This window comes from Ursus arctos, unplaced genomic scaffold (genome assembly GCF_023065955.2).
Source record: "Ursus arctos isolate Adak ecotype North America unplaced genomic scaffold, UrsArc2.0 scaffold_13, whole genome shotgun sequence".
In the NCBI taxonomy this organism is placed as follows: Eukaryota; Metazoa; Chordata; class Mammalia; order Carnivora; family Ursidae; genus Ursus; species Ursus arctos.
In genome coordinates this window covers 30,053,299-30,067,016 of record NW_026622797.1, presented here as the reverse complement: position 1 = coordinate 30,067,016, position 13,718 = coordinate 30,053,299, and the positions used below count along the sequence as shown (strand labels likewise).

Genomic DNA, 13,718 nt, shown 5'->3' with positions numbered 1-13,718 from the left:
GAGATACCCACTTTGGATACTGGCTAAGAGAGAGAGCAGCCTGCAATGCACACAAAGGAAACTCAATCCTCTAACAGCTAATTAAAAAAGCATTACTTTCCACCAGGGCTGACCTCCAGCCATATAAAGGATAAAGATGGCTGTCTGTCAATCATGTTTACCTAACAAATTCTGGCACGGGATCATGATGAATGGACAGATCTAAAAAGGGACGATATTGCTCAGAACTCCTAGGTACTCTTAATACCACCTTTAAAGAGGCAGAAGACCTCATCAGTAATTTGAAACCCCTGCCTCAGTGCTAGGGATACACCAGGGCTAAATTTGCCAAGGACGTCAGATGCTAGATGCAAGAAGGCAAGAGAAACATATTTTCACATCCGCAAAGATTTTGATTTAAGTGTATTTAAGATATCATAACAAGTTCATGTACCCTGTGTTTTTTTTTTTTAACTTTTTTTTAATCACTTGAGGATATACCAGAGACCTAAGAGTAGACTTGTTTGTTCTTCCCTGTAATTATCCCCAAATCAACTAGGAGGAAGGAATCCTTGAAGTCATTTAGTCCATCCCCCTGCTTCCAGGCAGGCCAGCGAGAGCCTTTTCTTCTTCAGTCATAAAAATACTAGGTGAGTCAATAATTTACTTTCCTATGATACTGCAGAGACTAGATTTTTACAGCCTAGAAATTTCTCCTAAGTCTGAACTAAATCCTTCCATTTTCAAAGCAGCATTTCATTCTGGCCTTCATTAGAAAAAAGAAAGTCTTTACCATCAGCCATAAATATCTCTTCACAACTTTTCACTATGGGGACTACTTTGAAGAGAACCCCGATAGGAAAAAGTTCACTCAAAGTTCACGCAAGGGAAGAGTGGCCGGTCTAGATCCTCTCTATACAGCAAAGGTATGATTATCTCTGCAGACTCCTTCTTTCTCTCTTTTTTCTTCTTTTTAGTTGAGGTACAATTGACATGTAACGTTATGCTAGTTTCACGTGTACAACATAATGATTCGATATATTGTATATATTGCAAAATGATCACTTTAATAAGTCTAGTTAACATCCATCACTATACATAGTTACAATTTTTTTTTCTTGTGATGAGATCTTTTAGGATCTGCTCTCTTAGCAACTTCCACATATGCAATGCGGTATAATTAACTTCAGTCACCATGCTGGACATTACATCGCCAGGACTTTTTTCTTTTATAACTGGAAGTTTGTACCTTTTGACTCTCTTTACCCATTTCACCCACTCCCCAAACCCCTGCCTGTGGCAACCACCAATCTCTTCTCAGTTTCTGTGAATTTGTTGTTGCTTTTAGATTCCAGATATAGGTGAGATCATACTGTATTTGTCTTTCTCGGTCTGAGTAATTGCACTTAGCATAATGCCCTCAGCTTCAATCCATATGGTTGCAAATGGCAATATTTTTTTCTTTTTATAACTGAATAACATTCCATTGTTTAGATATTCCACATTTTCTTGATCTATTCACCCATTGATGGACCCAGGTTATTTCAGTACCTTGGATATTGTCAGTAATGCTGTAATTCCACAGGACTTCTAACCTGTGTTTTTCAACAGTCTGCCATATCTCCAGTCTGTCCTTATCATTCCTGCTGAGCTTACCTTATTCGCCTCAATACTTATTTTGGATCACAACAAAGAAACATTGATTTTTTTTTGTCATTAATTGTAATAATGCAAATAAGAGTAATACTACCAATAAATCACAGTGTCTGGAAAACAGAAAATATAAATTTACTATTCGGATGGTTTATACCTACATTTTTGAGCTTCAGCTTTGTCCAGTGATGGCACAGTGGCACAAGAATAATCTGACCAAATATGTTGGTAGGACGTTCTCAAGATTCTTATTTCTTGATTCTATCTCTTTATGATTTTTGAACTCACTTAAATTTATTTTGCTAACTCAGGCTGAGACTCTGATGTATCATATCTCTTTTGAAATTACCTTAATTTGCATTTTGCCCCAATTAAATATGATTTTTTTTTCATTTTTTGGCCATGTTCCTTCTCCAAAACACATTTCCATCCTCCACATTTTTTTGGTATGCACATGTAGCTTTTGTAACACAATTTTAATTGTTTTCTAATTATTTAATGAAAGTTAGTTTTGTCTATTCAAAGTTGAGAGGTAGTAGAGAGTACTGGCTCTCATTTACTCATTCTCCGGGGCAAGTTATAGAACTTCTTGTGCCTTAGTTTACTGTTATTATGGCTGTTAAAACCAAGTATCATCATAGTGCTTTCTCATAGGATTATTATGAAGATTACAGAGATTGATGCAGTGCTTAGAACAATTTCTTTTCTTTTTTTTTTTTTAATTTTATTTATTTATTTGACAGAGAGAGAGACAGCCAGAGAGAGAAGGAACACAAGCAGGGGGAGTGAGAGAGGAAGAAGCAGGCTCATAGCGGAGGAGCCTGATGTGGGGCTCGATCCCGTAACGCCAGGATCACGCCCTGAGCCGAAGGCAGACGCTTAACCGCTGTGCCACCCAGGCGCCCCAGAACAATTTCTAATACATAATAAACACTGTATATATAGTTACTATCAAGAGCTAACCATCCACCTAATGTTGTAATGATATCATTGGAAAGTCCAAGCAATTGATTAAAATATAAAGTCCTCTGAAGACTATTTCTGGGTTTTTGCTCAGTTGCATTTGTCATGTGTTCTTCTTTTTCTCCCCTTCTGGCTGATATCTAGCAAAAGCAGTTTTCCTTTGTCAGGCACCTTCTCAGGTGTGTGCTATATCATAATTTGCATAACTATTTTATCCCAGTTATTTCAATGCATGTATATGACATACTTAGATAATTGTTTTCAGAGTCAACTTATTAACTTATCAACGTATACCACCATTCTTCTGATTTGTTAGATGTCCAAATCTATGAAAAATATTATCAAGCCAATTTGGCTTATTGGTCTCATTCATCACATTCAAATTTTTCTTAATCCAATGGTTTTGATCTTTATAAAGACATATTTGGGTGATAAGTTTTAATATATTTCCAACATTTTGTCTATAATTTTGATGGCCATGACTTGTTCCATGTCATTCTCCTTTAACTGGAGAATGAATCAGGGTCAAACTTTGGTCTTTTCCCCAATTGCTAATAAGAAATTAAGTTGTAATTATCCACGTATTTTTTACAAAACTTTTTTATTTTGTGTGTCCAAAATTTATTATTTTATTGTGCAAGGAAATGAAATGAGGTAATCGGGGACTTCAACTTAGTGATATGAAGTCAGTGTCATCTTGGGGCTGTGTGTGTGTGTTTGAGATTTCCTTGACATTCCTAAGGAAGGAAAGAGAATTTAGATAATTTATGACATATAATGATGCTTAGTTGAAATATATGTGTAACTTGTAATGTTTAACAGCGGTGAGAAAGTTTAATTTGCCCTCTCTTTTACCCATGTTATTAAAAAAAGAATATTTGAGTAGAGAGAAAGTGAAACTTAAAGGAGGGAATATTACGTGGCTCCTTTTTATTTGCTTTCCATGAGCTTTACCCTAAAATTCCTGTAAATGCCTGTCCTCATAATGGCTTTTGGCACTGTTATTTTTGGGTAACCTAATAAAGAATGCAATACAAGAAATAAGTGTCAGAGTTTTGGGCCCTGCAGACAAATTTCTGTAATCAATCATGAAATTTACAACAGATACTAAAAAGAGAAGCGATTTTAGAGAGAAAGGATTTAGGATGGCATAATGTCATCATAGGAAAAAACTCTAAATGGCATTTAGTTCCAGCATACTCCAGAAGTACAACTGACATTTCATAAATCATCTACATTATCATATTATGCACAGAGTTATAAACATTGGGGTATTACTGAATGTAATTTAAAGTATTTGACCTCAAAATAAAGTCACTGCCTTGAGACTGATAAGAAGTATAGCTATCTCCCACACAAAGTTTCATGATGGAAACTTACCAAGGTAGAAGAAATTTTGAAGTGGACAACTGTAACTCATAAACTGAAAAATCCAAGGAGTTACTTTCTATACCATGCTGCTCCTGCATGATATGGCCATCCAACACCGTTTTGGAGTGGTTGGGGAACGAGTGGACCAGTTGTCCAGGCTCAGCTTTCAGGGAGGGGAAATACAGTATGGTAGAAAGTGAGTTGAGTATTAGACAACCCATGAATTGGCCATATAGACATCTATAATACCTTACAAGAAAAATGTTAAATGAATATTTTAGTTGAGGCATCAAGACAATTGATGTCACAATTCAAAGAGATCTGTAAGAGCATGAAGCCATGCTTCCCCTTTTTAGTTTCATGGAAAATTCCAAACATTTACAGCAGTAGGTAGAATAGTATAATGAATCCTTAGTGTCTATGGCTTGGCTTCAACACATGGCCAACACATATCGCTTTGTTTCATCTTTATCCTCACTCCTTCTACTAATACATTATTTTGAAACAAATTCCAGACATCATATCACTTCATCGATAAATATCTTAATGTATATCCTTAACAGATAAAGACTCCTCAGTGTTTAATATATCCACAATGCCACTATCTTAATAATTAAACTATATTTCCTTAATATCACCAAAATCCAGCCAGTGTTTACATTTCTTTGTTTCATTTTTTTTAATAGGTAGTATGTTTGAATTAGGATCCAAACAAGGTTCATGAATCATATTTGATTTATATTTTATTTCCCCCTCTTATAATTATTTCTTGGAAAAACTGGGTTGGTTGACTTGAAGTTTCCCACATTCTGGATTTTGCTGGTTTCATTCTTGTTTAATTAAAGTTCTGTTCTCCTTGTAAACTGACAATAAAGTTTAAAGGCTTGAATAACACCACATTTTCGAAGAAGATGGCAAAACTAATCCTATTAACCCTTCACTCATAAAGAAGGTGGAAAGAGTAAGGGTTAGAAATGGGAAAATGTTTGAAGAGAGGAGTTAGTCTGTTATGAGTCCTTAACAGCAGATCAAGAGAAATGGGCCTTAATGAGACCACCCTGAGAATTTAATATAAGGCCCTGCATTTACTCAGTCTTTGGATCCTGCCTAAAAACCTGAAAGGCCAGTAATGGAAAGACTAGCTTCTTTGATGTGGAGCCAAGGGGAGCTGACTGGGTTGAGATTTGCATTCTTGAATTTTGTCAGACTTCGGGATGTATGAGATCATCTTATGAGACCATAAGTGTGAAAGAGTGGCATGGGCTTAGTTTAGATTCTAATGAGAAGGCTACTAGGAAGAAGGCCCTAGTGCCTCTGGGAAGATGAAGGAGCAAAAGATTGGCCAGAATACAGATGGATTTGCCCTAGATAAAGGAACTTGAAGAAGAGATCTGAAGCCATTGATGTGCTGTAGTTTTTAGGGGATAGCTCTCCCAAGGACTGATAAAACCTCCTGGAAGTTTGAGTCAGATCCTGACTTCTGTGTATTTCACTGTCCAGTTGAGAGGAGCAGCTTCTCTGGAGAAGCCAAGCTGATGCCTTGTGATTGCAGCACATTGGAAGAAAGACTGAACTTATAAGAAATAGACACAATGATTACTTAATGCTCCCAATACAATCCAAAATCACAATGATACCTGGTGTTTGTTCATTGGCTCACCTCACCCCAATTCTGGAATATAAATTCCAATATGGATGGCAACTCTTACGTATATCACCAGCAGTTATTACAATGGTGCCTGGCATGAACCGTTGCTCAGGAAATATTTGTTAACTAGCTTACTACAACTTTAACCCATATGTCTGAATTAAATCTTAAATATTGGTATCATTTCAGTAGTGTTTTGCAAAATTTATTTAATGGCTATCAAATTGATCTCTTTTGCATTCGTTGCAAGAAAAGAATATTAAGTTTCTTAAGTGGCTTTTTCTTTTATTTAATCTTATCTACTCTTAGACATAAATTTTAGAATTTCAGAGATTGAAAAGAACAAGGTCAACCCTCTTATTTTACAAACGAAATAATTCAGAGAGGCTAAGTGTCTTATCCAAAAGCATAGAAAAATCTACCAGAATATGGTTTTTACATCAAATGAGTTATTTGCTATTTCTTCCATTTATGTTACATCTGTTCCATTAACTAGATTGTAGTAAGATTATTGTTGATGCACTAATTTATACTTCTACGTAAATCTCCACAGCATGTATCTTAGTGCTGGCATATATGTAGCTTTCAAAAAATACAAATCACTTAATGAGTTATTGGAGTTTTAGAATGTCACTCAAAATAATAACAATAATAATAATAACAAGAAAAATTATATTATAAAAAAAGTGGTTTACTCAAGTTACTTTCAGCATTTAAATATTATTACAATGATAATTACATTAAGTGAAATAGCATTTTATATTCAGAACTGTCTTAACGTAAGTGTGGAAAGACAAGGTATTCAAGAGAACATTTACCCAGAGTTTTGTTTGCTGTTTGAACCATGGTTTTCCCATTTTAAGAAATAAGGGAAAATAAAGGAAATAAAGAACAACTAATTTGAAAACACATTTTTATTAAAAGGAGTATAAAACAGCAAATGGTCTAAATAATTCTCTTCACTAAGGATGAATTTAATTTAGTGGAAAGAGCATATGGCTCAGAGTTGACTTGTAGACATAGCCCATCATGAACTAACTGTATAATGTGGGCTTAATGCAACTTTATGTGCTTTTATTTTCTCACCCTTATTATTTCTATGCAGAGCTCAGTGGGTAAAATACAATAATAAAAGCACTTTTGAAATGATAAAAGTCAATTGATGTGGAAGGTTCTATATGACTATGTGGACTTCTCTGTGCTTAGCAGCGGAAATGAAAAAGTCATGCTTCTGCAACTATCATCTATTTAGAATCATAGATCACAGAGGGAAAGGGACATTAAAGATCCCTCTCTATGCTGAAATGTCTTTTGCAGCATATTTCCTAAAGTTGAAATGTATACCACTGGTGGAACATCAGGTGACTTTAGACGGTACATCAATGAATGTTTTTAAGTTATTTAAATGCTTATTTAAAATGCTTGAAGTATTTTAGGGAAAAAAATAAAGTTCCAAGACAGTAAACCTTCAATATGACATGTATTATTGCCTTTTCTTTCGGCAAAATTACTTAGGCAAAAATGTTATCATTTTAATGTAAAAACTTAAAACATTGTACATAAATATGGTGAATTAATGATGTAAGTTTTTAAATGACTAAAGCTTGGGAAATACTTTTCTACAACCATCTATGAAGAAGAGTGGTCACTTGGTCTTTGTTTGACAAAGCCAAAAAAGGAAAATTCACTGCTGGATCAGAAAGTTTATTCCGTCTTTGGAAAATTTTGCACATCTTAAAATCTTGCTCTTATCTGTGCAAAATGCATTACATTGTAGCGTCCAATTTTTGATGTCAGTTCTGAAAATTAAGGACACCCAGAGGAAGTCTAATTCCTTTCTCTGCCCCCAGTCTGCTACCATGCTGCCCACCTAAAATGTCTGTAACTGAAGAGGGCAGCAGAACTGGGCTTTAAAAATACAGATTGGTGAAACTGTCATTGTTCCAGTTTGCTGAGTCTCTCCAATATTTTGATTCTGGCCAATTTTATATGGAATAATAATTTACTTTTCAATTTTAAGAAATTTATAAAAATTGGGAGAAACTTGTTCATATGCTTTGAATTTTATCACACTTAGATAATAGTGAATCTGTTAGCATTTATGGGGGAGAAAGGGCCATTTCAAATTTTGAAATGATATTTCTGTGAGATATTTTCAGCTCTTTAAAATTACAGTTTTCTGTTTACCGAAGGCAAGCAAACTTCAGTATTCCGGCCTCTCATTGTCTTCTAAACTTAGCTTACATTGGAGCTTTTGTTTTCAAGCTAAAACTGCTATTATTTCTTTGGGTGATGTCGCTTATTTTAGGGGAAAAAAAAAAAGAGTTGGTTTACGTTGTACATCAGCATATTTTATTCCAAATCACTTTCTTGGACAGAGACTTCTGAGAATCCACGAATGCAACAGCTTTTCATCTTTGTCTGTGCAAAGGAACTAGAAAAGAAGAATAATGTAAAGGAACAAAGCCAAGCCAGGACATCAGACTCCTAAGAAAAACAGCTTTCTATTTCATTGTCCAACTGAGAGGAGCAGCTTGATTGGAGGAACAGAGTTGATGCCCTATGACTAGAGCTCATGGAAAGACATAAGTTATAAGAAATGGACTTAAGTAACTTACTTATTAAGTAATTCACCCAGACCCACAACATCATTATAATTCTGCCAATCCTGTGCAATCCTGATTGGAGGTGAGCTGAATGACTTCCCAAAGCAAGCTCACAGACCATGAGGGACCTCAAAAGCCATCGCTTGTGAGTTTTTCCAGTGGAAGTGAATTTGCTTCTGGGAATATTATTTTAAAAAGAAAATATTACTGCCCTGATGGGGATTTTTACTAAACTTATGACCACTAGAGCAGGAAAGTCTGTAATGTTACCCTCAGAACTGGAGTGAACTTCTGCATGCCAGCATCCCAGCAACAGAGTCTGGTTGAGATGGAAGATGAATCGAGGTTAAAAAGGGATAATGGAGAAAGGGGGCTTGAGAAACTGACTTGGCTAAAGAGACTGGATCTCCAAAATGAGTAGCAAGTGCTTAACCAAACGGTGTACAAAAAGAGGAGTGAACTTGATCTTGATTGTGACAGATGCTAAATATTATAGATTAGTTAATTTGATGGATGAGGCAGATCAAGGGAATGGGTGATATATTAAAGTCAGTCAAGCAATGACTCTGTAAATCTGAGAATGATCAATCCATTCATAGTGAATCCTCACATACACCTGTCAGTGTATGTTTCCATGACCCCCATTGTATTCAACTTCTCTTTCTCCTACATTCTCTTTGGCTCAATCCATTCCAGACTGACTGTCTTTGGTGTTTCCTGAACATGTCAAGTGTGCTCCCAACTTAGTGAAGCGTTTCTTTTTTTTTTTTTAATTAAAAAGAAGATTTACTGAAGGATAATTAAATGTCACAAAAGCCAAGCACTATAAATGAGTATAGCTGGACAGGATTCATCAAACTGGAGCTACTAACTGGAGAGTTACCAGAACCAGGGCAATGAGTTTCTCCATTTTGTCTCATAAAAGACACATCATGTGATGCTTTTCTTGAACCATTCTACTTTAAACTCATACTCTCCTTTATTCGGCACACACTATTTCTCTTCCTTGCTTTCTCTCCATAGCACTTACCACATTCTGATATGATATGTATTTTGCTCAATGTATTTATTATATTGATCTTCACACTAAAACGTAATCCTTCCATGAGGGCAAGTATTTTTGTATGTTTTATTCACTGCTGTAGTTCCAGAACCCAGAAAAGTACCTGGAACACAGTAAGTGCTCAAATTTTTGTTGAATTTTCATTTGAATAATCCTTGTTACCTTTCTTTGCCTCTTGATCATTTCTCCCCTTCTTAGTTTTCTGTTACCCTAAAACTGAGGTTAATCCATAAGTATAGTTTGTTCATAGAGTCTATTCTTTCTATAAACTTTCTCTAGGCTTCCTTTTAGATTTGCTTCTGTTTCCTACAACATGAATCCCTTCATATTTCATAGCTCTAATTATTGAAACAGACTATTCAAAATTAATTCCTATTGGGCCACCTTTTTTTTTTTTTTTTTTTTTTTTTTTGCACTTAGCAACGGATCACCCTGTAAATAAACTTTCTTGGTCCCACATTAAGATTCCTCAGCTGTGCCTGAAGATTCAAACCATGGTTACCCAGACTATCTGCCCTCTCTCCCTTGGGTGAGGCAAATACCTAATCTATACAGGTGTTAAAATTACTGGTTTTAAGATGTAAATGTGATCTGAGTTGGATATCAAATGTTTTCAAAATGTGTTCATTTACATTACTCTTTCTCAATCACTTCTAGTTAATTCCCTTTCTTTTTAAATATCCCCTGTCTCATGTAAATGTCTAGCCACCCTGGCTAGAGATCTCAGGCCTTATGAGTGATTACCATCTCTTGTCAATTTTATTTCTGAAAAATCTTGAATGTGTCTTTCTCTGAATTCCTACATATATTTCCTTAGTTAGATTTCTCTGGACCTAACTTCTCATTTCAGTAAATATTACACACCTCTACCAGAAAGTCTTTTAAAAATACTGAAAATATTTTTTTTTTAGAATAGAAAAATACATTTTTCTATTCAAAATCCTTCCATGATCCTAGGTAATTCAGTAAGATAAGAAATAGAAATAAACTGTTAAAATATTTTTTAAAAAGAAGCAAAAGGCAGATCACATGATTGTGTAAATAGAATCCAATAAAATAGATTGTTAGACTATCTGCAAATTATCTAATAGAATCAGTAAGTAAATTTAACAAAGTTTTTAGATACAAGGTAAACATATAAAAATCAATTGTTTTAATCTGCTAGCAACAGACAACAGAAAAATTACAAAATAAAACAATTCCATTAATATTAGCATCAAAAATTAAATATTTAAGAACTTAGTTAATAAAAGATGTACAAGATTTCTACACTTAAAATTATAAAACATATTAGTGGATGTTAAACAAATGTTTATTAAATTAACACCAAACACTTGTGTCTAGAAAATATTCTCCAGTCACTTCTGGAGATCTTATACATACTTAATCCAAAGGAGAAATGCAAAAAGTGTTATCAGCTTACTTGGAAATACACATGTGCTTTGCTCATCCTTAGCAAAATAGACTCTTATACTCCCGTGGGGATTGTAAATAATTTTAAAAATATCTTAGTGACAGTCCAAATGTTAAATGATTTTATTTTGCTTCTATGAATATCAAATGCACAGAGAAAGAAAACTAAGGGTGGTGCACATTTCTATACGTTTGAATATATGTGTTTGTTGTGGAAAAAAAGCACAGCAGAGCCAAAGAATTGTTTCTATTTCTGGTAACATCCTTGCTTCATCAATAGCTGTGATTTTAGTACTTGAATACATGCATTTTGGTCAAATGACAAAATTATCAAATTTAAAATACAATTTTTAAAAGGCATATGAAACAAGATTTATTTGTTTGCATTTTCCTTGAATGGGGACTTGTCAAGCAGTCGGTTGGGTTCAACATTGCTGAACGTTTGCCCTTGATTATGACTGCCCTCTACAAATGTAGGAGAGCAGCCAGTTTCAACACATGATTCTCAGAGTTCATTTAGGGTTTTGATGGCAGGGTGCAAAAATACATATATTTGTTGGTGGTGGTTGAACACCTTAATTGGCATTTTTCTAGATGTCTTATGACTATATAAAATTATACCTGGATATTAAATTGTTCTTACAACATTTCCTATTTTAAAGAAACTTATTAGGTCTAAATGACTAATTCCCAGTTGCAGAGTCATGAACACAAAATATGATTCATGGAAGTAGGAATGACTTCACATCCAGGACATGGTAACGCTTTATTTGTGGGCATTTAAGGAAGACAGGGGCAGAAGTTCATTTGCTGCACCTGTTACAAAAAGTTGTGAAGGCAAGTAATAGTCTGGAATCGTCCGTACATCATGCCCAGTGGCACTTCAAGAATGACCGCCTATGCCAGCCGCATGCTGACAACCCTGCTTCTTCAGTCTTACCATGACTCACACACGGTGAGTACAGAGCAGGAAGAAACTGAAGGAGGGGACTCAAAACCTCCACTGGAATCGGGGTTAAAAAAGAAAGCTGTTGAGGTGGGGGTAAAGAACATTTCCCTCTCAGTTTTGTAATAAATGATAGGTTTGTATTTGTTGATTTAAGAATATTCATAAAATGCATACATTATTGTCATTGCTTATGATTCTGCATTTGAAACAGGGGTTCCCTGCATTGCACACATTTTTTTCTTTTAAACATTGGCATTTTCTAAGAAATTCAACACCTAGGGTTTGAAACATATCTTTGGTTCTTAGGGTTTTGTAATTTTCATTAGGTCTTCTCATTAAGAAAGGCAACACAGAGCAGACAAGCATTGCTTACTGAAATTGCTGTATAGGTGGTAGCGTTTCTCGGCTGGGATCCAGATACTAGAGCGCACTTATGGAACCATAGAGGTTACAGATGATACGTCATTCTGGGATGCGAGCTGCAGTGGACATAGTTTTTTGCTTTGTTTCATTTTATTTCACTGCTCAGCATTCATTTTCCTTTAAGTCATCATTTCTTTTTATTTTATTTTATGTTTTTAATTGAGATGCCATCGGCATATAACATCGAGTTAATTTTAGGTGTACAGCATGATGATTTGATATGTGCATATGTTGCAAAACGATCACCACAATAAGTTTAGTTAACACCCATCATCACACATAGTTACATTTTTTTTTCTTTCTTACGGTGAGCCCTTTTAAGATCTACTCTCTCGGCAACTTTCAAAATATAACAGGGTATTGCTTACTGTAGTCACCACGCTGCACAGTACATCTCCATGACTTATTAATCTTATTTCTGGAATTTTGTTATCTTTTGACCCCTTGCACCTGTTTCCTTTCCTTTTCTTCTTTTAAACAGCATCCTTACTGCCATCATCGTAGGCCTGTTGTCTTCCAGTCAAAGACAAATCCGGACCCATTGGATGCTCTGTTTCAGAATTTTAATCTTGAGTAGAAGAATGAACAGACCAAAAATGGTTAGTTGTTTTTTTTTTTCCCTTCCTGTTGGTGAGGCCCTTATTACTTTTGCCTGGCTCTGACACTACTGTGGTGGTTCCTGCTTCCTAGCTTTGGGAACGTCCTTCGTATGCCAAAACCTTATTCTTTATCCTCTGATGAACTTTGAGTCCTAGTTTCCCTCTTGATCTCCTTCCAAGAAATTCTATGTCTGTAGCTTTCAATGAAAGAGATTTAACGGATATTTTACTCATAATTTCATTTTTACGATGTCATGCACAATGCAAATAATCATAATGCAAGGGACATTATGAATAAAAAGCAAATCTCTCATAAATATTTTACATTTATTGTTGATAACAAGGGGCAATTATCTCACAATTATTGAAACAAACAGCTTCTAAGCTATTGGTAATGGCTATCTGTTTCTTGTTAACTCCGAGTAGAGATGGTCTCTGGGATGCTTTATAGGTTTGGGGCTCCAGGAATTCGATAACATAATCATACCATTAGTAGGAACATGCTGGAATTGGTGCAAATTCTACTGAGGGGAGTTTTTGTCTAAGCTGAAGTGGGAGTGAAGGGTGTGTGTGGGAAAGGCAGGAGGAAGAACTCAGAGGACATGACTGGAGGAGGTAGAAACAGAATAAACAGCTTTATCACGCAACTTTGGGACTTCTCCCTTGCTGTGTAAGTCAAGTTTCTGGGTTTCCCAACACTGGCAATGTACTATATACATGAGTCATTCACAGTCACTTTCAAAATTATAGCCCCCATATAGGGACTGACTCAGGGATAGAGCCTGCTAAGATAGCATCTATCTGCATACAAATGGCTGCACTGTTATGCTCATTGCTGATTGGACCAAGTGATGGGCAGCTAGCAATGGCCTATAGAGCTGGTCTGGTATGTCTGCCTAAACAAGGAAGAATGGTCTAAACAAGGAATAAAGGACAAGCCCTCCTTTCTCTTGGGGGTATAAACAGGGAAATTTATGAAGAGAGTTAAAGAGAATGATAAAGAGAATGTATTTCTTAGCAGGGGCATGAAAAGTCAAAGTTCTGAATAAGC

The 13,718-nt window shown here is 35.4% G+C and overlaps 1 long non-coding RNA gene across 1 annotated transcript; it reads left to right on the top strand.

The window, feature by feature from the left end:
* The first annotated feature begins 338 nt into the window (after positions 1–338).
* On the top strand, positions 339–11,056 carry LOC123001358 (uncharacterized). The gene is made up of 3 exons (XR_006410164.3): positions 339–629; positions 732–905; positions 7,993–11,056. It is a non-coding gene; the product is annotated as an uncharacterized LOC123001358 (long non-coding RNA).
* Positions 11,057–13,718: the final 2,662 nt, after the last annotated feature.